This window comes from Triticum urartu, chromosome 1A (assembly GCF_056163025.1).
Source record: "Triticum urartu cultivar PI428250 chromosome 1A, HENAU_Tu73, whole genome shotgun sequence".
Lineage (NCBI taxonomy): Eukaryota > Viridiplantae > Streptophyta > Magnoliopsida > Poales > Poaceae > Triticum > Triticum urartu.
In genome coordinates, this window is record NC_141873.1 from 186,041,529 (window position 1) to 186,066,110 (window position 24,582).

Here is a 24,582-nt window from a genome sequence, read left to right on the forward strand (position 1 = left end):
GGGTGTACAGAGGGAGCGGGAAAACAGGCAGTGGCCGCTCGTACCAAGGTCGATTCACCTCCTGCGTTTCGTCGGCATTGCAAGTGCGGCTGAACCTCTTCCTTGGCGGAAACGGTTCGGATCCTCCTGACGGGCTTTCCTCTTTTCTACCGTACAGAACCTCTTGATCGGTGCCATGGGAGCTATGGCAAGACGGCAAGACAAGGAAGAAGAAGCAGGCGGCGAGAAGATGGAGATGAGCAAGAGGGGTGCCACCCTGCCCCTCATTTATAGGTTGAGGGAGGCCAACCGCCGGCCTCCATGATCCCACGCAATGATGGGTTTTCTCTACATGCAGCGGAGTCACGTCAAGTCAAACAGTTGCCGAGGCAGTGTGGGGAAGCGGAGGCACCCAGGTCCCACAAATCGACACGCCTCGACCAAGGCCGCAGGCAATTAGGGCCTGTAGCGCTCCGCACTTGACCATTGGCTTTGCCTTGAAGCCAAGTTCGAGTGTGCCTTGGGCCCGGGCGCTACTGTCGGTGTTCTGGGAATGGGGGCGCCTAGACTTGGCTACCTGCAGCCCACGGCGTGGCTCCACGACGGCCCTGTATGGCCCATCTTCAACATCAACAACTCAAGACCTTCGCGAGGGGCCAAGCCTCGTGAGGCAGACGACACCAAGATCTCCACGTGGGGCAGTCTCCCTAGGTGTCCCCCGAGGAGCGGAGATATCTATGCGAGCCTCACCTCGCGATGTTTAGATGACGTGACCCATGGCGACCAAGGCCAGGCCTACGCTAGTGGGTGCAGTGTACTTGCTTCCTCTTTGGTTCTAAGGAGGCAGGCACGGGCGCGGAGTCCCAAGGAATCAAGCAAATGTTTCCATTTCGGTGCAACAAGACCAAGACCGCCAGGACGGCAGGATGGAGGTCATCGCCGAGCCCACTGCGGCGTCACCATAGGAGACTTTTGTAGGCGAAGACTACTTTTGTCAGGATAGCATGTACTAGTTGTCTCCCTTCAAATTTGGCCGTTTTGGGATACCTTCTCGCCTTCATTTGGGAAGAGGACGAATGCCACTATAAATATGACCTAGCCACCACCATAGGAGGGTACGGGTCATTCGAATCATCCTCACACCCATCAGATCATCGAGAACAAGAACACCTCTTCTCCTAAGGTCATTCTCCACTGTACTAGTTCATCCTCAGCCCCTCGAGGCCAATCCACCACAAAGCAGGAGTAGGGTTTTACACCGCAAGGTGGCCCGAACTTGGATAAACTGTTGTGTCTCTTGTCCACTCGGTTCGTCGAGCTAGGCTGTGAGATTAGCGAGCAGGCAGACTGGGGAGGACGAGTTCTTCACACGCACCCCAGAGTTCGAACATCTCAAGGGTCTGCGGAAACCAAAATCTGACATATCGCTTTTGCATATATCACAACTGCCCTTACCCTTTCATGAGTTGCTTTATATCATCACGTGGATGACCGGTGCTTTGCCACCATGAATGTTGTGCACCCTCACAAACCCGCCGTGACCGCCTCATGATTAAGTTCTGGCATGGCATCTGTGCTCGGATCTGTCCCTGCAGCATCGCTAAACCCAAGTGGCCGAGCTCTCTCTCATGGGCCAGCTCCCGTCTACGTCACCTCCCGTGGTCCTTGATGAATTTTTCTCGCATCAGCTAATCGAGAGTGGAAAAGTAAGGGCGTGCGACCCGGTGCCTCGCCAACGCAGCAGCCGCGCGCCGGTTGTCTTTCTTTGCGATTGTTGCATGAGAATACTAGGCATTGCATCTATGCTCAGGTCTGTCCCTCCAGCGTCAACCAAACTACTGGCAGAGCTCTGTGTGGCGGGCTGGCCCCATTCATGCCAACTCCTGGGGTCGTTGGTGTTTGGCCTTCTCACGCAACATCCTCCAGAAATTCACTCGGCATTAGCCACCTAAATATCTCACAGGAGCATTACAAGTATTACGAACCAAAATTTAGGCGCAACCCGCCTTGAGGTAGGGCCTCTTGAGTCCCACACTGGCTCACGGTTGCCGATATACACCTCCTCCAGTCCTGTCGTGCAAGACACATGTCAGGACGGGGCTGTACACGCCTCGGGATCTACCCCGGGAGGGAGCTCCCACCCATGCACCATAGGAAGACCCATGCTCCGTGCTGCCGAACGACACAGTCGAGGGGCGGCTGTGCCCATGGAAAAGTGGAAGCACCATGCTCTACGCTCGTGAATAATGAACTGGGGCGCCCTAGCGGCTGCAGCAACCTCAGGAGGGCCACTAGGCTCGGCGTCCGACCTCACCGCGCCACTTTCCCTACGGGCCGCGCGAGGGGGCTGGGCATGGGGGCTGCACCTAGGTCACGCATGGCGCATGACACCTCACCAGGTCTCTTGCTCCTGGTCTTCTCACGGCTCTCCTAGGCAAAACCTGGCGAGGAAAGGTATGAGGGCTCCGGATTAACCTAGACGCTACTCATATTTCCTTCATGAGGGTTGTTCGTACGTCAAGGAGGACTCCTGAGCATCGTGACTCAAGGAGCTCACTGGTCACGTAGCCCCTCACCCCTTGGCTTTGTCCTAGTGATCCAGATGCCCTAATGGCAGTTGAGGTATGCGCGGGACCGGGCCTTGCCGATGCAGTACACTAAGGAAGATACAAAGGAAATCGAGCATGGAAAGGAAATTGCGGAGTCCTGGCAAGTTGTTACAAAACATAACGTCTCAGAAGTTCAAGTAGAAGTTCTCACGCCTCCACGAGGCATGGCAAATGTTGCAGGGTCAAACTAGGAGGAAGCGCCGCCATCACCTCGGTTGCCGATGTCACTCGCCATGGGGAGCTCGTCATCGAAAACCGCCGCCATCTTCGCCACCAGCTCCAGTCGCCACAGTCGCGGGGTCGACGCAGAGAAACTTCTCCAGCAAGGATTCCACCTGCTTCTTCACGGGCTCGGCAGCAGTGTTGCGGGACTCAGGAGCCACCGGCTCGATCAGTGCACCAAGGTCGAAGCTTTGGTCTCAGAGATGGAGGTGGCTAAAGACACACGTCGCGACTGTAGTGAAAAGTGCATTGCACTCCCCTTCCACCATGGAGTCCACTCCGGCGGTGATGCCCTCGAGCTCCTCTGCGAGGTTGGGGAGAAGACCGGCAAGGCCATCCTCCGAAGTCGCCAGCGGCTTCTCGTACCCTTATCCGTAAAGGGAGTGCAGCACTGTGTGGGACCTCAGCACTAGCGAGACAAAAGTGTCGCGTCCCGTGGTTGCCGCCTTCTTGGCGCCAACGAGGGCCTTTTCCCTAGCCTCCTCCCAGACCGTCTCCTCAGATACAAGCTTGGCGTGGGATGCCTGGGCCATGTCCGCCTCCTTCTTCAACTTGCCCAGGCGGCTCCGTGCCGCGGCCTAGTCCTTGGCTGCCTGGGCCAGCTCGGCATCCCGATCCGCAAGCGCAGCCTCCCAGGTCTTAAGCTCCTCCTCCCGCTCTTTGAGCCGGCGGGTATGGGCAGCCTTCTCTTCACAGAGGGCCTTCATCTCGGCTTCCACCATGTTGCAACGTTCGTTGGCGGACGCTGCGTTGACTAGCACTGCTTCGAGAGCCGATGTGGCCTCGCCAGCCTCCTTCCTGGCCTCCATGCAGTAGGCTCGGCTTGGCCCCAGGCCATCCTGACAGACGCGTCAGCCTAGAGCCACCTCGAGATCAGCCCCAGATGCCCCGTCACCATGCACCTCTCGGCGCCCTGAAGATCGGTGTGGAGCTGGTCCAGCGCGGTGTAGGCCTCCTCCATACCACCGGGCCTGGCTGAGGGGCGATGGTCCACCAGCTGGAGGGCCTTGCGAGGAGGTGGCACCGGCACCTGGACTAGCGCCGCCACAGCAGCAAGGGCAGCAGGGGGCTCTGGAGCCACCAAAACCCTCGTGGGTGCGACATGGACGGTCGGCTCAGGAGTTTGCTGGGCCACGAAAGCGGCCTCCTCCTGAGGTTCTGCCACTAAGCTCTGAGGGGCCTGCTCCGTCACGGGGGAGCTTGAGGCGGCCTCCTTTACCTACGCCAGGGTCACCGCGGCCATGGTAGATAGTGCGGCCTCATGGGTCTCGCCTTCCTCCTCCTTCTTCACCATGGGCTCCGCCCTGGTTCCAAGGAGAAGAGCATTGTGGGCACGTCTTCGAGGATGGCGAAGAAAAACAAGGTAAGATACTTACTCGTCGGTGGCGATGTACACCCTTTTCCTGGCCAAGACTGTGGTGCCTCGGATCGTCCTATGCGCGGGCTTCGTCGCACCGTGAGGATCAGCTGAGTGCACGGCAGCTAGCCCCGGAGCGGCTGTGACGGATGACAAGGCGGGGGCATCGCCCCGAGGAAGCGATGTCGCCTCGCCCTTCTTCGGAGTCACTCGGCCCAGCCTCCGCAAAGGGGTGCCTTGACTGGGTGCTCGGCGACGTCGTCAGGTGGGTGCTCGATGACTCTAGAGGAACGCAGAGATCCCTTGATTGGGTGCTCGGCGACGTCGTCATCATCAGAGAGACCGTGGAGAAGGTCGGTCTCCGATGGGGGACAGGTCTCCACCACATTATCTACGGTCGCCTTAGAGTCCTCACGGGAGGACACTGGCACCGGAGTGGTTGGGAGCTTGGGCGGCACGAGCCCCAGCTTGTTGAAGATGGGCATGGCGGCGACCGGCTCTGCCCCATCATCACGGTGGTACGGCGGCAGATAGGCCACCGGGAGGCCACCCGAATCCTTCTCAAGCAAGGTGCACTTGGCCTTTCTCAGCGCTTCGCCTATCAAGCTGCCTGGGCCCAGCCGGATGTCATCCTTCGCGCCCTTGAAATCCCACATGGGGCGCGAGTCTACCTGGATCGGCGCCAGGCGCTTCGTTAGGAACACCCTAACAAGCATGGCCCCCATCAGCGCCCCGGACTCCATGTCCTCCTGCATCACCCTCAAGACCGGCACTGCCCAGGGGTCGGAGAGCTTCTCATAAGCCCACTGGCCCTGCTTCTCCGGCATCTCGGTCGGCAGCTCCACCCGAGCGTGGAGGCCCTTGGCTTCCATGTAAATCAACTTACAACGGAAGTCCTCCACCTTCTTCCCTGCCCTCGTGAGGGCGTTGCTGAGATGGACCACGAAGAAGGAGACACAGCCGGAGCACTGGGTCGGGTCGTGCATCTGGAGGAAGAAGAAGTGGCGGAGTAGCGCAACGGAGGGCATCACGCCCACGAACACCTTGCAGTAGAAGACGAAGATCGACTGGAGAAGGATGGAGTTCAGCTGGAGATGCAGAGTGTGAACGTGGTAACTGTCGAGGGCGGCGATCAAGAACTTGGGGAAGGGCGGGACGAGCCCCATGAAATACGCTGTGAAGAAGAAGGGATAGAATGTCCCACCAAGGTCCCCCGCTCGGTGGAGCCTTCCCGGAGCGTTGTCTCCCTCCCCTCGTTGTCATTGCTTGCCGTACGAGGGAGCATGGTGGCAAGGTGCCTTGCCTCGGTGATGGCGGACGTACTGAGGGCCGGTGCGGGCGCAAAGGAAATGTGTGCAGCCAGAGAAGTGGGCTTCTCTTTTCTTGAATGCCATCAGCGAAGAACTTGGGGAGAAATTTGGCAGATCTGGAGGTGCTGTCGGCAGGGACAAATGGGGGATCAGGAGCAAGACGAAGAGAAGGCAATGAAGGCTCGGCTCCAGGCGCCAGTCTTTTTGTCAGTCTGGGCAGTTGCCGAGGCAACGTGGGGAAGTGGAGACACCCATGTCCCATCAAGGGCCACGCATCGACTCGGTCCGTTGGCGATTGTGGCCGGCGGCGTTTCGCCCTAGCCCTTTGGCTTCGCCTCGAAGCCAAGTCCAAGTGCCTTGGGCCCGGGGACTACTATCGACGTTCTCCAAACCAGGGTACCTAGAATTTCCTACCCGCGGCCCACGGCATGGCTCCATGAATGGCCTGGTATGGCCCACCAGCAAGATAAGACCCTCGCGAGGGGCCAAGCCTCACGAGGAAGACAACGCCAATAGCTGTAGAGGGAGCAGCCTCCCCAGGCTTGCTCCCGAGGAGCGGAGATTCATATGCAGGCGTCCACCTCATGAAGTGGAGGTAACGCACGCCATGATGACCAAGGCCAGGCTGGCGCCAGCGGGCGCAGAGCAGCGGGTTTCCTCTTTGGTGCTAAGGAGGCAAGCACAGGCGCGGGGTCCCGAGGAATCAGCCAAAGGATTCCATTCCCGTGCAACGAGACCAAGACCGCCAGGACAGCATGATGGATGTCATAGCCGGGGCCACCATGGCTTCATGACCAGAAGCTTTGCAGCCAAAGACCACCTTTCGTCAGTATATGATGTAATTCTTGCCCCCTGTCACATCCCTAGTTCTGGTATGACCTAGACTAGCCAGTCATGTGTGCATCATGTTTAAATTTCATCTAAATTTGAAATGGGGATTTCTAAAACCCTCAGAAATCATTTCTGGAAATGACCCAAATAAAAATTGCTCCAAAAAGGTCCAAGAAAATGTTCGTGTTGCTCTCTGAAAATATTGGTTAGAGGTAAATTTGAAACCAATATTTTTAGGAGTTCATAAATATTTATTTGCCCATTTGGAATTAATGCAATAATTATTTGATTTCGGTATTTATATGTTATATATTTTATATATGTCCAAAAATTCTGAATTTTGGTCCCTGCAAAAATTGTCAGAAGAAAATAAAATGATTTAGTATTTTTACTATGTCAAAACAAATGAAAAAAATAGAAAAGAAAACAAAAGTGGAAAAACGCTTATGTGTGCTTACGTGTGGCCTAGCACTGTGCAGCCCAGACTGCCCACTAGCATAGTGCCAGTCGTCCTTGTCCTCGCGCCAGTCAGCCGGGCGCGTGGCCTACGGGCCCACATCGCCGTCCCGCCATGCCCCCTACCTGCCTGGCCTCCTCCTCGTTGCCCTGGATGTCCTGCACGACGGCACGCGCCGCCCCGGACATCTCTCACTCTCTCTCGCTCTCCCTCCTCCCCTGGATCTCTCCCTCTCCCCGCGACCGAGCGCTCCCGTCGCTGCAGCTTGTGGCCGTCGTAGCTACCGCCTCCCCCTTGCCCTCTCTCCGTGTCTGCAAGCTCTGCGCCGTCGTCTGCTACCTCTCCGTCGAGCCACGCAACGCGGGAAGCCCGGGAGAGCCGCCGTCGCCGTCGTGTTCATATCCGACCACCGAAGATCGCCTTCGCTACCGTGCATGCTCCGGGCCTCCCCCGAGCTCACTGACGCCTCCGCAGGATCCGTTGTGAGCCCCGCCGTCGAACCCCCCTCTCACCTGCTCTTCCGGCACCCTCTAGCCCCGTCTGCCACCACGGCCGTAGATCCTCGCCGCCGTTCATTTCGTCGCCGTCGTCCTGGCCACTTCAGCTCGCAGCCGCGCACGCCAACACGCTCAGCAGCCCCCCAGCAAGCCCACGCCACCAACCGCAGCCCCTGGCTGGCACCGCAGCACTGCGCGCGCACCCAACCGTGCTCTGACCGCCGCCTCGAGCTCATTTCCGGTGAGCTCCGGCACCCCCGCAACCTCCCGCTTGCTCCAAACGATGCGGACAAGCTCCAGCTCCTCGCCTGTGGTTTCCGGCGCCTAAATGGTCGCCGGAGCGACGATTCCGAGCCCTCCGCCGCGTTCGGCCTCGCCGACGGCTAAACGCCGGCGGGTTAACTGGGTTTGACCCCCCCTAATTATCCAGATTTGACCCGTATGGGTCAATGACAGGTGGGGCCCGTCTCTGACTAAATCCGTAGTTAGGTTAGTGTTAGTGCTAATTAACCTCTGTTAATTAACTGTGACACTGACGTGTGGACCCCACATGTCAGGTTTGACCTGGTCAGCGCTGTTAACTTGCTGACGCAGGTATGACGCAGTGCTGATGCAATAAATGATTTTCTGGATTATTTCTATTTTGGAAATTCCATAAAATTGGGTAAACTTCAAAAAAATCATAATAAATCAACCGTAGCTCAGAATGAAATAATTAATATATGAAAAATTATTAGAAAAATGCAAGGAATCCATTTATGCTAGTTCCATGCATGAAAGAACAACTTATACATGCTGTATAAGTGAAAACATAATACGGGCATTTTCAATGCTTCATTTTGAATTTGCATTTGACTCTTTGATTCAAATGGGCTTCAACAAACTTGGTAGCATCTTGCATTAGCCCAAACACTAGCATTTGCACATATCATGTTCGTGCATCATATTGTTGCATTTGTTTGTGTATTGATTGTCGACACCATTTCTTCTCGATAGGTTCCACTCCGGAAGGTGTTCCCGAGTACCTCTCAGAGGAGCAGTGCCCCTTCGTTGATCTATCAGGCAAGCAATCCCCCTTGATCATCTCGATGAAATCCCACTCTCTGGCTCCTACTCCTTTTACTGAATTAGGACAACAACGATTCAACTGCTACTTTTTCTGCTGCGGTAGTTGAACCCTATTTTCTGGCGTTTGTAGGTTGTGCTAGTTGTCTACTGGGTGATGTCCGACGGGACGGGCTTGAGACAGACTAGGCACTGTGGCATGGTGTATCAAGTGGCACCTGGATGGTGGGCTTGGGAACCCTGCACACGTCGTTCGGGGCCGTACTTCAGACTTCAGCCGGAACTCCTTGCGGATGGAACTCGAATAGTTGATAAACCTGGACGAGAGACTTGTGTGGTTAGTCAGGTCGTGGCCGACACCCTCGCCCGGCTTCCTCTTGAAGGTTGCCGAGGTACATGACATGTACAGGGCAATAAGTGGCGAGAGCGTGTGTGAAGAAGTACACCCCTGTACGGTTAACATTATCTATTTGAATAGTCGTTTTCCTCGGATATGGAAACTTGGAGGACTTACGTAGTACATAGACAACTTGAAGTGGATACTCTAAAATACGCAAGATAAGCGTGAGTGCTATGGATGGCCTTCTCGTAGGGAGACGGGAACAGATGCATAGTGGAGTATTGATATGGTGAATATGTGGACTCATGTGCATCTTCTCACCTCAAAGAAGTTTCTAATACTCATAGTATAGGTTAGCCACTGAGTCAAAGCTGGCTTGCTACTGTTAAAACTCCACCACCCCATTTGTTGATAATGTTGCATATGTAGATAGTTCTGATGTAAGACTTGTTGAGTACCTTCATACTCACGTTTTCTTATTTATGTTTTGTAGTTGGTTACACTAGTGACTTCGACGAGTAGCTTGTATCCCAGCTACGATCTTGTACCCTTGGGATGGTCTTGTAGATAGTCAGGCTTCTCAGCCTTTTTCTTTTGTAGTTGTGTGTACTCAGAGATGTAATGCGTCCGTTGCTTGTATGCTCTGAATGATGGGTCATGAGACCCCTGTTTGTATTGAATGCGATGTGGATCTTCTGGGCCTTTATCCATATGAGTTTGGGTTATGTTGTGATGCCATGTTGTACAAGACATACTTGCATGTTATGCGTACGTGTGACGTGTATTGCTATGTGTGGGATCCGACAACCTAGTTGTCTATCCTTGGTAGCCTCTCTTATGGGGAAATGTAGTCTAGTGTTTCCACTAAGCCTTGGTAGTCCGTTATAGCCAGGCTTACCGGAGTCCTGCTAGCCCAGTTACTACTGCTCCGGAGCACTTGGACTGGCTGGCATGTGATTCACATCGTTCCTGTGTCTGTCCCTTCGGGGAAATGTCACGCGGTGACTTCCGGAGTCCTTTTAGCCTGCTACAGCCTGGATTCCCAGAGTCCTATTGGCCCATTTGCTATAGCCTGGATTCACACGCTGATGATCGATATGCTCGATGTTGTTTGATGTATGCCTGTCCCTGTAAGTTAGTGCCACTTTGGGTTCATGACTAATCATGTTGGCCCGGGTTCTCTGTCATATGGATGCTAGCGACACTATCATATATGTGAGCCAAAAGGCGCAAACGGTCCTGGGCCAGGTAAGGCGACACCCTTGGGAATATCGTGCGTGAGGCCGCAAAGTGATATGATGTGTTACATGCTAGATCGGTGTGACTTAGGATCAGGGTCCCGACAGCGTTGGTATCAGAGCTTGACTGACTGTAGGATTCCCAAGACACACTGATCGAAGTTTAGTCTAGAAATGCTTTATTTATATAAGGGAATGGATTGTGGAAGGGAACGTAAGGCTCTTTTTACTCCTTTACCTCATGTCATTTTTTCTGGGTCAGCCTCTTCTTTTCTATGAGGGTTAAGGACTAGGCTTCTACTCTATCTCTCGGGATGACGTGTTACTAAACCATAAAGTCTTAGGATTGTTCGGCCTGTGTCTCAATACAGTTCTACTACTTCCATGTGTCATCAATTTGACCCAGAACCTTGATATTATGATGCTGAGTGATTATGCTATTCTTTTGATGAATGTCTCAAAATCCTTTTTGAGCATTTACAACTGTTATGCTGCCGAAATTGTCCTAGGATTTCAAGAGTTTCCAATGCTTTTGCATCACATTACGCATCCTTGTGTCGATGCTAATTCCATCCTTGTTTCCTTGGTTTCTGTGCCAGGATGTTGTCAGCTAACCGAGGTTCAGTTGCTCATAGCAAGAACCACGGAGATGGTAGGGACGAGGATCCTCCTGACCAGCCTTTGATGGCAGAGTTCTTGTTAGCATCCGAGAGGAACAAGCGTGAGTCTAACCGCTTGCTGGTATAGATTGAGCAGAACACCGCACATCAACGTAAGAAGTTGGTTCCCATCACCGACTTCATTGGCCTGAAACCACCCACCTTCCATCACTCCATTGATCCACTCGATGCAGATGACTGGCTCCGTAGCATCACTCTTAAGCTGTGTTCTGCGAACGTGGATGAAGGTGACAAGGTCACCTATGCTACCTATAACCTGGAAGGTCCTGATAGTATTTGGTGGAAGAGCTATGAGGCTATGCTTCCAGCTAGCCAGATTCCTACCTGGAGGGATTTCACCGAGGCTTTTCGTGAGCACCACATTCCTCAGGCTCTCATTGACCGCAATAGGGAAGAGTTCTGTAGTTTTACCCAGGGTAAGTTGTTTGTTGATGCTTATAGTAGAGAGTTAGGAAACCTCACCCGCTATGCTACAGAAGAAGTGTCCACAGACGCCAGGAAGCAGGCTAGATTCCGGAAGGGTCTAAACCCCAAGCTGCATCATGATCTCCACCTGCACCATTGTGATACATTCCAGTCTCTTCTGAACAAGGCCATCAATGCAGAGACAGCTCAGCTCACTTACGAGGAGTCTCGTAAGCACAACCGTGATCTTGGTTCTTCCTCCCGTTCTGGCCCTCAGAAGCGGCGGATTTGTATTCTGAGGTCAGCTCTTCCACCCGAATATCATCCGAGGCTATCTGATGTGGCGCCTCACCTAGCTCAGCAACTTGCTCCACCCAGACCTATTAGTGGACCACTTGCCAATTAGGGTCCATGCCCTACCTCAGGAACTTGCTTCACCTGTGGAGAACCAGGACACTATGCACGTGACTGCCCTTAGTCCAGTTATCCTCCACTCTAGTCTGAGAGGTCTGTTGGCCATGAAAAGCCATTAGGCAAGATGATCAGTACCAAGCCAGCCACCACTAAAGGAGCATGTGTGCACCACGTCTCAGCTACAGAAGCTCAAGATGATCCCGAGGTCGTACTGGGTATGCTTCTTGTCAATTGTCACCCAGCTTCAGTTCTGTTCGATACTAGAGCATCTCACTCCTCCATATCTGAAGGATATGCTCGGTTGCACGACATGTCATTTTGTGATATGCCAACTCCACTAATAGTCCAGACTCCTGGTTCCAAATGGCAAACCTCCAAGGTAAGCCATGGTAATGAAATCCTTGTTGACAGACTGGTATTCCTTGCTTATTTGATATCTCTCAAGTCTTCAGATATTAACATCATCTTGGGTATGGACTGGATGAAAACTCATCATGCCAAGATCGATTGTTACACTAGATCTGTTCAACTTACACATCCATCTGGAAAAATAGTCACTGTCTCCACTAGAGTTGCAAATGGTCAACTCTATTTTCTTAATGCCAGCCCTCTTCCAGACCTTGAAGATATTCCGGTAGTCCGTTACTTCTCGGATGTCTTTCCAGAAGAACTGCTAGGTGTTCCACCTGACAGAGATGTGGAGTCTGTCATAGAACTTATCCGAGGAACTGTTCCAATCTCTAGGAGACCATACAAGATGGCACCTTTGGAGTTAGCCGAGCTTAAGAAACAACTTGATGAGTCCGTGCAAAAGGCTTTCATCCATCCCAGTTATTCTCCTTGGGCTTGTCCTGTCCTCTCCGTCAAGAAGAAGGATGGTACGGATCGGATGGTTGTAGACTATCGTCTCGTTAATTTGGTCATGATAAAAAACAAGTATCTGCTCCCCAGGATCAACGACCTGTATGATCAGCTCGCTGGATCCTCAGTCTTTTCCAAGATGGATTTGAGGTTAGGCTACCACCAAATCAAAATCAGAAACGGGGACATCCCCAAAACGGCCTTTGTCACTCGTTATGGTCAATACGAGTACACCTTGATGTCTTTCGGTCTAACCAATGCTACAGCTACTTTCTCCCGCTTGATGAACTCAATCTTCATGGAGTACTTAGATAAGTTCGTCGTGGTTTACCTCGATGATATTCTTATTTACTCGAAGAACGAGGAAGAGCATGCCGAACATCTTAGAGATGTGTTAGAAAAACTCGGAGAGCACCGCCTTTATGCCAAGTTCTCCAAGTGTGAATTTTGGTTACCAGAAGTGACCTATCTAGGCCACGTGATCTTTGGTAAGGGCATTGTTGTCAATCCCGAGAGAGTTAAAGCCGTTCTCAATTGGACTCCATCCGAAACAATCAAACAAGTTAGGAGTTTCCTTGGTCCAGCCAGCTATTGTCGCTGGTTTGTTGAAAAATTCTCCAAAGTGGCCAAACCCCTCACAGGACATCTCAAGAAAGATAAAAAGTTTGAGTGGACCCCATAGTGTGAGCACAATTTTCAGGAACTAACAAGACGCCTGACTTCTGCACCCATACTCATGCCACCAGATTTCACTAAAGACTTTGTTATCTGTTGCGATGCTTCACGTCAAGGACTAGGTTGCATACTCATGCAAGATCGTCATGGGATTGCCTATGCATCTCGACAGTTTCATCCACATGAGGAAAATTATCCTACACATGATCTAGAGCTTGCAGTCGTAGTCTATGCACTTAAGACTTGGCGACATTACCTTCCTGGTAACCATTGCGAAATCTACACTGCCCATCAGAGTCTCAAGTATATCTTCACCCAACCGGGTCTGAATCTCAGACAGAGACGTTGGTTGGAGTTGATCTCGGATTACGACTTAGGAATCACCTACACCCTAGGCAAAGCCAATGTCATGGCTGATGCTTTAAGTCGTAAATCCTATTGCAACAACCTCATGTTGCAACAATGTCAACCATCCCTCCATGAGGAATTCTGTAAGCTTAACCTTCACATAGCTCCTCATGGTTCCCTTTCTACCTTGGTGGCGAAACCTACCCTTACGGATCAGATCATAGAGGCTCAGAAGCATGATACCGGAATCTCCTGGATCAAGAAAAATATTTCCAAGGGAGTTGCTGGTCGTTTCTCTATGGATGAATGAGGTGTTGTTTACTTTGGAAACCGTATGGTGGTTCCCAAATGTCAACAGATGCAGCAACTGATCCTTATGGAGGCCCATGAATCTCATCTCATGATTCATCCCGGTAGTACCAAGATGTATCAGGATCTACACCAGAGGTTCTGGTGGACTAGGATGAAGAGAGAAATCGCTCAGTATATTGCCAACTGTGACGTTTGTCATCGCGTTAAGGTAGAGCATCAAAGACCTGCTGGCACCCTTCAACCTTTAACTATTCCCGAGTGGAAATGGGACAAAGTTGGTATGGACTTCATCACTGGCTTTCCCAGGACCAAAAAAGGAAATAATGCTATCTTCGTAGTCATTGATTGACTTTCCAAAGTGGCTCACTTCCTACCTGTTCAGGAGAGTATCACTTCTAGTCAGCTCGCTAACTTATATATCTCCCAAATAGTGTCACTCCATGGTGTTCCACTAGAGATCAATTCAGACCGTGGCAGTCTTTTCACCTCTCATTTCTGGGAAAGTTTCCAGAATGCCATGGGAACCCATCTTTCTTTCAGTACTGCTTTCCAGCCTCGGTGAAGTGGCCAGGTGGAAAGGGTCAACCAAATTCTCGAAGACATGCTTAGAGCTTGCGTTATGTCATTCGATATCGATGGGGAGAAATGTCTTCCCTTTGCGGAGTTTGCTTATAACAATAGCTACCAATCTAGTCTTAAGAAAGCACCCTTCGAGATTCTGTATGGACAAAGATGTCGAACACCTTTGAACTGGTCAGAAACCGGTGAAAGACAATTCTTTGGCCCATATATGATTCAGGAAGCAGAAGAGCAAGTTCGCATTATTCGTGAAAATTCGAAAACAGCCCAATCTCATCAAAAGAGCTAGTATGAACTGTCATCATACGGAAGTGGCTTATGAAGTTGGCGACAGGGCTTACCTTCGGGTTACTCCTTTGAAGGGTACCCATCGTTTCGGTATCAAGGGCAAGTTGGCTCCTCATTACATTGGTCCTTTTCACATTCTCGCTAAATGAGGAGAGATTTCCTACCAGTTGGAACTTCCCCCACACATTTCTCGAGTTCATGATGTCTTCCACGTCTCACAACTCGGGCGTTGCTTCTCGGATCCCATCCGCGGAGTGGACCACGAAACGCTTGATCTCCAAGATAATCTCACATACCGGGAATATCCCGTTCGTATCCTTGATCAAGCCGAGCGTACCACTCGACGTCATAACATCACGTTTCTCAAGGTTTAGTGGTCTCATCATTCCGAGAGAGAAGCTACTTGGGAGCGAGAAGATCGTCTTCGACTTGAGTACCCCACTTTCTTTCCGCCAACTCCTGAATCTCGGGACGAGATTCTTCCGAGTGGGGTCGAGTTGTCACGTCCCTAGTTCTGGTATGACCTAGACTTGCCAGCCATGTGTGCGTCATGTTTAAATTTCATCTAAATTTGAAATGGGGATTTGTGAAACCCTCAGAAATCATTTCTGGAAATGACCCAAATAAAAATTGCTCCATAAAGGTCCAAGAAGATGTTCATGTTGCTCTCTGAAAATATTGGTCAGAGGTAAATTTCAAACCAATATTTTTAGGAGCTCATAAATATTTATTTTTTCCATTTGAAATTAATGCAATAATTATTTGCTTTGGATATATATATGTTATATATTGTATATATGTCCAAAAATGCTGAATTTTGGTGAGGGGCTTTCGATTAATCCCTTAGTCCCTTCAAAAATTGTTAGAAGAAAATGAAATGATTTAGTATTTTTATTAAGTCAAAACAAATGTCAGAAAATAGAAAAGAAAAAAAAAGTGGGAAAATGCTTACCTGTGCTTACCTGCGGACTGGCAGTGTGCAGCCCAGCCGGCCCACTCGCACAGTGCCAATCGTCCTTGTCCTCGTGCCAGTAGGCCGGGCGCGTGGCCGACGGGCGCGCACCGCCGTGCCGCCACGCCACCTGCCTGGCTGGCCTCCCCCTTGTCGCCTTGGATGTCCTGCACGACGCCACGCGTCGCCCTGGATCTCTCTCACTCTCTCTATCTCTCCCTCCTCCCCTGGATCCCTCCCTCTCCCCGCGACCGAGCGCTGCCGTCGCCGCAGCTTGTCGCCTTCGTAGCTACCGCCTCCCCCTCACCCTCTCTCTGTGTCTGCAAGCTTTGCTCCGTTGTCTGCTACCTCTCCCTCGAGCCATGCGACGTGGGAAGCCTTGGAGAGCTGTCGTCACCGTCGTCTTCATCTCTGGCCACCGAAGATCGCCTTCGCCGCCCTGCATGCTCCGGGCCTCCCTCGAGATCGCTGACGCCTCCGCAGGATCCGCTGTGAGCCCCGCCATCGAACCCCCTCTCCCCTGCTCTTCCGGCGCCCTCTAGCCTCGTTTTCCACCACGGCCGTAGCTCCTCTCCGCCGTTCATGTCGCCACCGTCGTCCTGGCCACCGCAGCTCATGGCCGCGCATGCCAACACGCTCAGCAGCCCCCCAGCAAGCCCACGCCACCAACCGCAGCCCCTGCCATGCACCGCAGCGCTACGCGCACACCCGGTCGTGCTCCGGCCGCCGCCTCGAGCTCATTTCCGGCGAGCTCCGGCACCCCCGTAGCCTCCCGCTTGCTCCAAATGATGCGGACGAGCTCCAGCTCCTCGCCCGTGGTTTCCGCCGCCTAAATGGTCGCCGGAGCGACTATTCCGAGCCCTCCACCGCGTTCGTCCTTGCCGGCGGCTAAACGCCAGCGGGTTGACTGGGTTTGACCCCCCAGTAGACCAGATTTGACCCGTATGGGTCAATGACAGGTGGGGCCCGTCTCTGACTAAATCTATAGTTACGTTAATGTTAGTGCTAATTAACCTCTGTTAATTAACTCTCACACTGACGTGTCGACCCCACACGTCAGGTTTGACCTGGTCAGCATTGTTGACCTGCTGATGCAGGTATGACGCAGTGCTGACGCAATAAATGATTTTCTTGATTATTTCTATTTTGGAAATTCCATAAAATTAGCTAAACTTCAAAAAATCATAATAAGTCAACCGTAGCTCAGAACGAAATAATTTATGTATGAAAAATTATCAGAAAATGGAAGGAATCCATTTATGCCAGTTCCATGCATGAAAAACCAACTTATACATGCTGTATAAGTGAAAACATAATATGGGCATTTTAAATGCTTTGTTTTGAATTTACATTTGAATCTTTTATTGAAATGGGCTTCAACCAACTTGGTAGCATCTTGCATTAGCCCAAACACTAGCATTTGCACATATAATGTTCATGCATCATATTGTTGCATTTGTTTGTGTATTGATTGCCAGCACCGTTTCTTCTTGATAGGTTCCACTCCGGAAGGTGTTCCCAAGTACCTATCAGAGGAGCAGTGCCCCTTCGTTGATCTATCAGGCAAGCAATCCCACTCTCTCGCTCCTACTCCTCATACTGCATTAGGACAACAATGATTCAACTGCTACTTTTTCTGCTGCGGTAGTAGAACGCATTCTTCTGCATGACCTGTCATTGCCATAGTAAATATTTGAAACCCACTAGCATGAGTAAGAGTTGCTTGAGCCTTCATGTGCCTACTCATCCATGCTTGTTTTCTTTATGCCAGCTATGCTTAGAGTTGTGTCAGGTCTGATTCATGGGGAATGAATCGGAGTGGTGATCATGTCCTACTGATAAAGGCTAAGTGTGTGAACACGTTTTGGTAAAGGTAGCGATGAGAGGCCATGTAGGAGTACATGGTGGGATGTCTCATTGGAACCGTCCCTAAGCACTGAGTTCTGTGTATGTTATCCAAGTCCAGTTACTACCACACATAGGGTTCCGATTATCCGGCCCCTCTCGGCTTATTAATCTACTTGATCTCTGTCCAGGAGTTGCAACTAGTTTCTGGCGTTTGTAGGTAGTGCTAGTTGTCTACCAGGTGGTGTCCGACGGAATGGGCTTGGGACAGACTAGGAACCGGCGCACGGTGTACCAAGTGGCACCCGGATGGTGGGCTTGGGAACCCTGCATGCATCATTTGGGGCTGTACTGGAGACTTCGACCGGAACTCCTTGCGGATGGAACTTGAATAGGCGATAAACCTAGACGAGAGACTTGTGTGGTTAGTCAGCTCGTAAGTGACACCCTCACCCGGCTTCCGCTTGAAGGTTGCCAAGGTACATGACATGTACAGGGCGATAAGTGGCGAGATCATGTGTCAAGAAGGGCACCCCTGCAGGCTTAACATTATCTATTCAAATAGCCATTTTCCTCGGATATGGAAACTTGGAGGACTTACGTAGTACATAACTAGAAGTGGATACTCTAAAATACGCAAGATAAGCATGAGTGCTATGGATGGCCTTCTCGTAGGGAGACCAGAACAGATCCATAGTAGAGTATTGATATGGTGAATATGTGGACTCATGTGCGTCTTCTCGCCTCAAAGAAGTTTCTGATACTCGTAGTATAGGTTAGCCACTGAGTCAAAGCTGACTTGCTGCTGTTAAAACTCCACCACCCCCTTTGTTGATAATGTTGCATATGTAGATAGTTCTGATGTAAGACTTGCTGAGTACCTTCGTACTCACGTTTGCTTATTTATGTTTTGCAGTTGGTTACACTAGTGACTTCGACGAGTAGCTTGTATCCCAGCTACGATCTTGTACCCTTGGGATGGTCTTGTAGATAGTCAGGCTTGTCAGCCTTTTTCTTTTGTAGTTGTCTGTACTCAGACATGTAATGCTTCCATTGCTTGTATGCACTGAATGATGGCTCATGAGACCCCTGTTTGTATTGAATGCTATGTGGCTCTGCTGGGCCTTTATCCATATGACTTTGAGTTATGTTGTGATGCCATGTTGTACAACACATACTTGCATGTTATGCGTACGTGTGATGTGTATTGCTATGTGTGGGATCCGATAACCTAGTTGTCCATCCTTGGTAGCCTCTCTTATGGGGAAATGTAGTCTAGTGCTTCCACTGAGCCTTGGTAGTCCGCTACAGCCCGTTTTACCGGAGTCAAGCTAGCCCAGTTACTACTGCTCCGGAGCACTTAGACTGGCCGGCATGTGATTCACATCGTTCCTGTGTCTGTCCCTTCGGGGAAATGTCACGCGGTGACTTCCGGAGTCCTGCTAGCCTGCTACAGCCCGGATTCCCAGAGTCCTGTTAGCCTAGTTGCTACATCCTGGATTCACACGCTGATGACCGATATGCTCGATGTTGTTTCATGTATGCCTATCCCCGTAAGTTAGTGCCACTTTGGGTTCATGCCTAGTCATGTCGGCCCGGGTTCTCTGTCATATGGATGCTAGCGACACTATCATATACGTGAGCCAAAAGGCACAAACGGACCTAGGCCAGGTAAGGCGACACCCGTGGGAATACTGTGCATGGGGCCGCAAAGTGATATGATGTGTTACATGCTAGATTGGTGTGACTTAGGATCGGGGTCCCAACAGCCCCCTTCAAAATTCTCCACTGTGGTATCCGTTCCCGCATTCGTTTGGAGGAAGAGGACCAAGGACTCTATAAATATAGTTTAGCCACCACCGTAGGAAGGGATCCGAAAGCTGAAAAGGAGAGGGAGACCTCACTAGCTCACACCCACACTATTCTTCCTCTGTACTAGTTCATCCTCAGCCCCTCGCGAGGCAAATCCACCCCAAAGAAGGAGTTGGGTCTTACACTGCAAGGTGGCCCGAACCTGGGTAAACTGATGTATCCCTTTCCTTTCTTGTTCATCGAGCTAGGCCGTGGGGTTGACGAACTGGCTGGCCGAAGAGGTTGAGTTCTTCGCACATGCCTGAGAGTTCAAACCTTTCTTGGGTCTGCGGAGCCCTGAATCCGACAACGGGGATCACAACGTAGGTTCTTCTTCTCTCCTCCTGTTCGGGACCGAGTACACGGTAGGAGCCGGCAGATTGGTGCAGATGAAAATAATGCCACATGCGATCTTATGTACATGAAGATGCTATGCTCATGATATGCTTATGCAGGCCCCGACAGCCGCGCCTTATGGGTACAACTTACGGAGATGCTTGATGTTCCATGAGTTTTGCAACTGAATGCCATCTCCAGTCTCCAAACGGACAGCTGTCAGTGTTTTGGGAACCAGGCTACCCAGACTTGCCTGTCTGCGGCCCATGGCGTGGCTTCGTCGACGGCCTGGTATGACCCATGTTCATCACCTTCAAGACAAGGCCCTCACGAGGGACCAAGCCTCGCGAGCCGGACGACATCAAGACCTCCGGAGGAAGCGGCCTCCCCAGGCTGGATCCCGAGGAGAGGAGATTCCTATGCAGGCGCCCACCTCATGAGGTTGAGGTGACGCCAGCCATGACGACCAAGGCCAGGCGAGCGCCAGTGGGCGCAGAGGAGCACGTTTCCTCTTTGGTGCTAAGGAGGCAAGCGCAAGCGCAAGGTCCCGAGGAATCAGTCAAAGGTTTCCACTCCCCTGCGACAATACCAAGACCACCAGGACGGCAGGACGGATGTCATCACCGAGCCCACCACGGCGTCACGACTAGAAGCTTTGTAGGCGAAGACCACCTTTCCTCAGGATAGGATGTACTTCTTGTCCCCCTTCAAAATTGGCCACCGTGGGATCCCTTCCCGCCTTCGTTTGGAGGAAAAGGACCAAGGCCAATATAAATATAGCTGAGCCACCACCGTACGAGAGATCGGGGAGAGACCTCACTAGCTCACACCCACACTAGAACTGACCTGGTGAGGTTGTTCTTCCCTTGTACTAGTTCATCCTCAGCCCCACGCCAGGCTAATCCACGACAAAGCAAGAGTAGGGTCTTACACCGCAAGGTGGCCCGAACCTGGGTAAACTACTATGTGGCTTTCCTTTCTTGTTCATCGAGCTAGGTCATGGTGGTGACAAACTGGTTGGCTGGAGAGGTTGAGTTCTTCACACACGCCCTAGAGTTCGAACCTTTGTTGGGTCTGCGGAGCCCTGAATCCGACAACCGCGCCAGGTCTGGTGACTCGTACTACCCAGTAAGGGCCTTCCCACTTCGGCGTCAACTTGTTTCTACCCTTGGCTGACTGAATAGGCATAAGGAAAAGGTCGCCTTCCTCAAAAATCTGAGCACGAACCATGCCGCTATGATAGAAACGCAGGGCTTGCTAGTAGCGTGCAGCACTCGTAGCATCCCAGAGATGGTTCTCTTTGAGTAGCACAGCGTCATCATGCCGGTGTTGTTCTTTCCCCAGTTCATCGAAGGCAAGCACTCGAGGTGACCCGTTAATGAGTTTCGTGCAGATAACTGCTTCTGCCCCAAAGACTAGGAAGAAGAGTGTCTGCCCGGTAGCTCGATTTGTTGTCGTTCTGAGGGACCAAAGAACCACCGGCAGCTCATCAATCCATCGCCTCTGCCAAACTTCTGCAGCTTATCAAATGTCCTTGTCTTGAGTCGTCACTACACTTCAGTGTTTGCCCTCTCAGTTTGCCTGTTACTCCTTGGGTGAGCGACGGAGGCGAATGGGATCTCTTGCTTCCGAGGGCATGAACATATTGCATGAAGGCGTATCTCGTGAATTGGGTACCATTGTCAGTGATGATTTGGGCAGGGACACCAAAGCGGCACACCAATCCTTTTAAGAACTTGATAGCTGACTAAGCAGACACTTCTCCCATGGGCTCTACTTTCGGCCACTTCATAAACTTGTCGATTGCAACAAATAAGAATTCAAAACCCCCAGTAGAATGGGGAAGGGGCCCAAGATGTCGAGCCCCCATACTAAAAACATCCATCATAAAAGGATTGTCTGAAGAGCTTGGGCAGGCAGATGGATATTCGTGGAATGGAACTGGCAGGCTTCACATTTGGTGACCAACTCAATTGTATATTGGAGGGCTGTGGGCCAGTAAAATCCTTGCCGGTAGGCCTTTCCAACCAGAGCCCACGATCCGATGTTTGAGCTGCACATACCTTGGTGTATCTCTGCCACCAGTTCCTTTCCTTCTTCTCGGTAAATGCACTTCAATTTCACACCGTTGGGCCTTCTTTTGTACAATGTGTCGTCAACAAACTGATACATACTAGCCCTTCGGGCTACTCTTTCAACTTCTTCATGCTCTTCGGGAAGTTCTACGATTTGGAGGAAATGGACTATGTGATGCGCCGAAGTTGGAGCCTGAGGCTCGGCTACGAGGACTAGTGTAACACCCTCGATGCGACTATATCTCCCACGTGTCGAGGCAGGACTTAGAGGCATAATCGCATTGAAGGCATATGTCGCAAGTTAGGCAATCTTCACAACATACCATGTAATATAGATAATAAAAGGGGAGATAACATAGTTGGCTTACACTCGCCACGTCAATCAAGTACAAAAATAGCATTACAACATCCAAACACTCATGGCCTGACTACGGCGCCAAAATAAAAGATAACCCAACAAGCGACACAGTCCCGATCACCCCAAACTGGGGACCACTACTGATCATCAGGGAAAGACACGTAGTATCGTTGAGAGTCCTCGTCGAACTCCCACTTGAGCTCAAGCGCGTCACCTGGAGCGGAATCATCAGGCCCTGCATCTGGTTTAATAGTAATCTGTGAGCCACAGGGACTCAGCAATCTCGCACCCTCGCGATCAAGAATATTTAAGCTTAATAGGTATGGCAAGGTAAATATATGTGGAGCTGCAGCAAGCGACTAGCATATATGGTGGCTATCCTGTTCGCAAAAGAGAGCGAGAAGAGGAGGCAAAGCACGAAACTAGAGAGCAACCTGCGCAAACATTACTCCAACACCGTGTCCACTTCCCGGACTCCGCCGAGAAGAGGCCATCACGGTAACTCACACTATTGATTCATTTTAATTAAGTTAAGGTTCAAGTTATCTACAACCGGTCATTAATAAATTCCCATCTACCCATAACCGTGGGCACGGCTTTCGAAAGTTCAAATCCCTGCAGGGGAGTCCCAACTTAGCCTATGACAAGCTCTCATGGTCAACGAAGGAATAGACCTCCTCCCGAGATGTTTCGATCAGACTCGGTACCTCGGTTCATCAAGACACTTCGACAGGTTAAAACAAGACCAGCAACACCGCCCGAATGTGCCAACAAATCCCGATAGGAGCTACACATATCTCTTTCTCAGGGCACACTCAGATTGTCTTAGGTACGGGTAGGCCAGCCCAGAGTTGCCCCTGGTGGCCACCGACAGCTGACAGGTGGACCAACACTCAGAGGAGCACTGGCCCGGGGGGGGGGGGGGTTTAAAATAAGATGACCCTCGGGCTCCGGAAACCCGAGGGAAAAAGAGGCTAGGTGGCAAATGGTAAAACCAAGGTTGGGCATTGCTGGAAAAGCTTTAATCAAGGAGAACTATCAAGGGGTTCCCATTATAACCCAACCGCGTAAGGAACGCAAAATCGGGGAACATAACACCGATATGACGGAAACTAGGGCGGCAAGAGTGGAACAAAACACTAGGAGAGAGGCCGAGCCTTCTACCCTTTACCAAGTATATAGATGTATTAAGATAACATGGCAATAAAATGATATCCCAACAAGCAAATAAATGTTCCAACAAGGAACGGTCTCCAATCTTCACCTGCAACTAGCAACGCTATAAGAGGGGCTAAGCAAAGCGGTAACATAGCCAATCAACGGTTTGCTAGGACATGGTGGGTTAGAGTTTTGACATGGAAATTTGGGAGGCTTGAAAGCAAGTGGTAGGCATCGTAGCATTGGCATAGCAAAAGAGTGAGCATCTAGCAAAGCAAAGATAGTAGTGATTTTGAGGGTATGATCATCTTGCTTGCAAAGTTGTCAGTGTTGACTGGATCCTCGAAAGCAAACTCAATGGGCTCCTCGTTAGCGAACTCGTCTCCCGGCTCTACCCAAACAATACAAACAAGCAAACGGAACACAATCAACCACGTGCAAAGCTCAAACAATATGATGCAAGGATGGTATGCTATGCGGGATGCGATGCGGGATGCATATGCAAGATTTGGATCTAGATCCAGATACGGATCGCGCGTGTTTCGAGGTTCGCCGGAGACTTGTTCGCCGGAGTAGTCGTGGGGCGTCGCCGGAGGTCGGAGACGAGGAGGGAGAGGCCGGGGCGATGTGGGCCTCGGGGGAGAGGTCGCCGGCGGGGGTTCCGGGCGGCGCGGCGTCGGTCGGGATGCGGCGGAGTCGGTCCGGCGGGCTCGCAGCTGGCCAGCATCGATGGCGGGCGGCGGCGCCGATGGCCTCGGGCGGCCGGACGCGAGGAGGGTGGCGGCGGCTTGCGGGCGTGAGTCGGCGGGGTGATGTGGGCCTCGGGGGCCCCGAGCGGGCCTCGCGGGCCGGCGGTGCTGCGGCGGCGAAGTGGGCGCGCGGGTGCCATGTGGCAAGATCTGATAGGTTGGCAGCGGTGGGCGGAGAATGTCCGGCCGTCCGGATTTTGTCCGGCAGCTGGAGGAGGAGGAGGGTTAGGGTTTCTCCCGAGATTTCAAATGGGGAAGATATATATAGGCATAGAGCGAGCTAGGAGAGTCCAAAAGAGGTGCGGTTTTCGGCCACGCGATCGTGATCGAATGCTCTAGATGATGGAGAAGGTTTAGGTGGGTTTTGGGACAAATTGGAAGGGTGTTGGGCTGCAATCACACATGAGGCCTTTACGGTCCCTCGGTTAACCGTTGGAGTATCAAACGAAGTCCAAATGATACGAAACTTGACAGGCGGTCTACCGGTAGTAAACCAATGCCGCTTGGCAAGTCTCGGTCCAATCCAAAAATGTTTAATCCCCACACACGAAAGAAACGTAGAAATGACCACCGGAGGAGAACGAAGCACCGGAATGCAAAACGGACAACGGGGAAAATGCTCGAATGCATGAGATGAACACGTATGCAAATGCAATGCACATGATGACATGATATGAGATGCATGACGACGACAACAACACACGGAGACAAAAACCCGAACCCAAGAAAATGAAATCACTTAAGGCCGAAAACGACAAGAGTTGAAATACATATTGGGAAAGTCATATCCG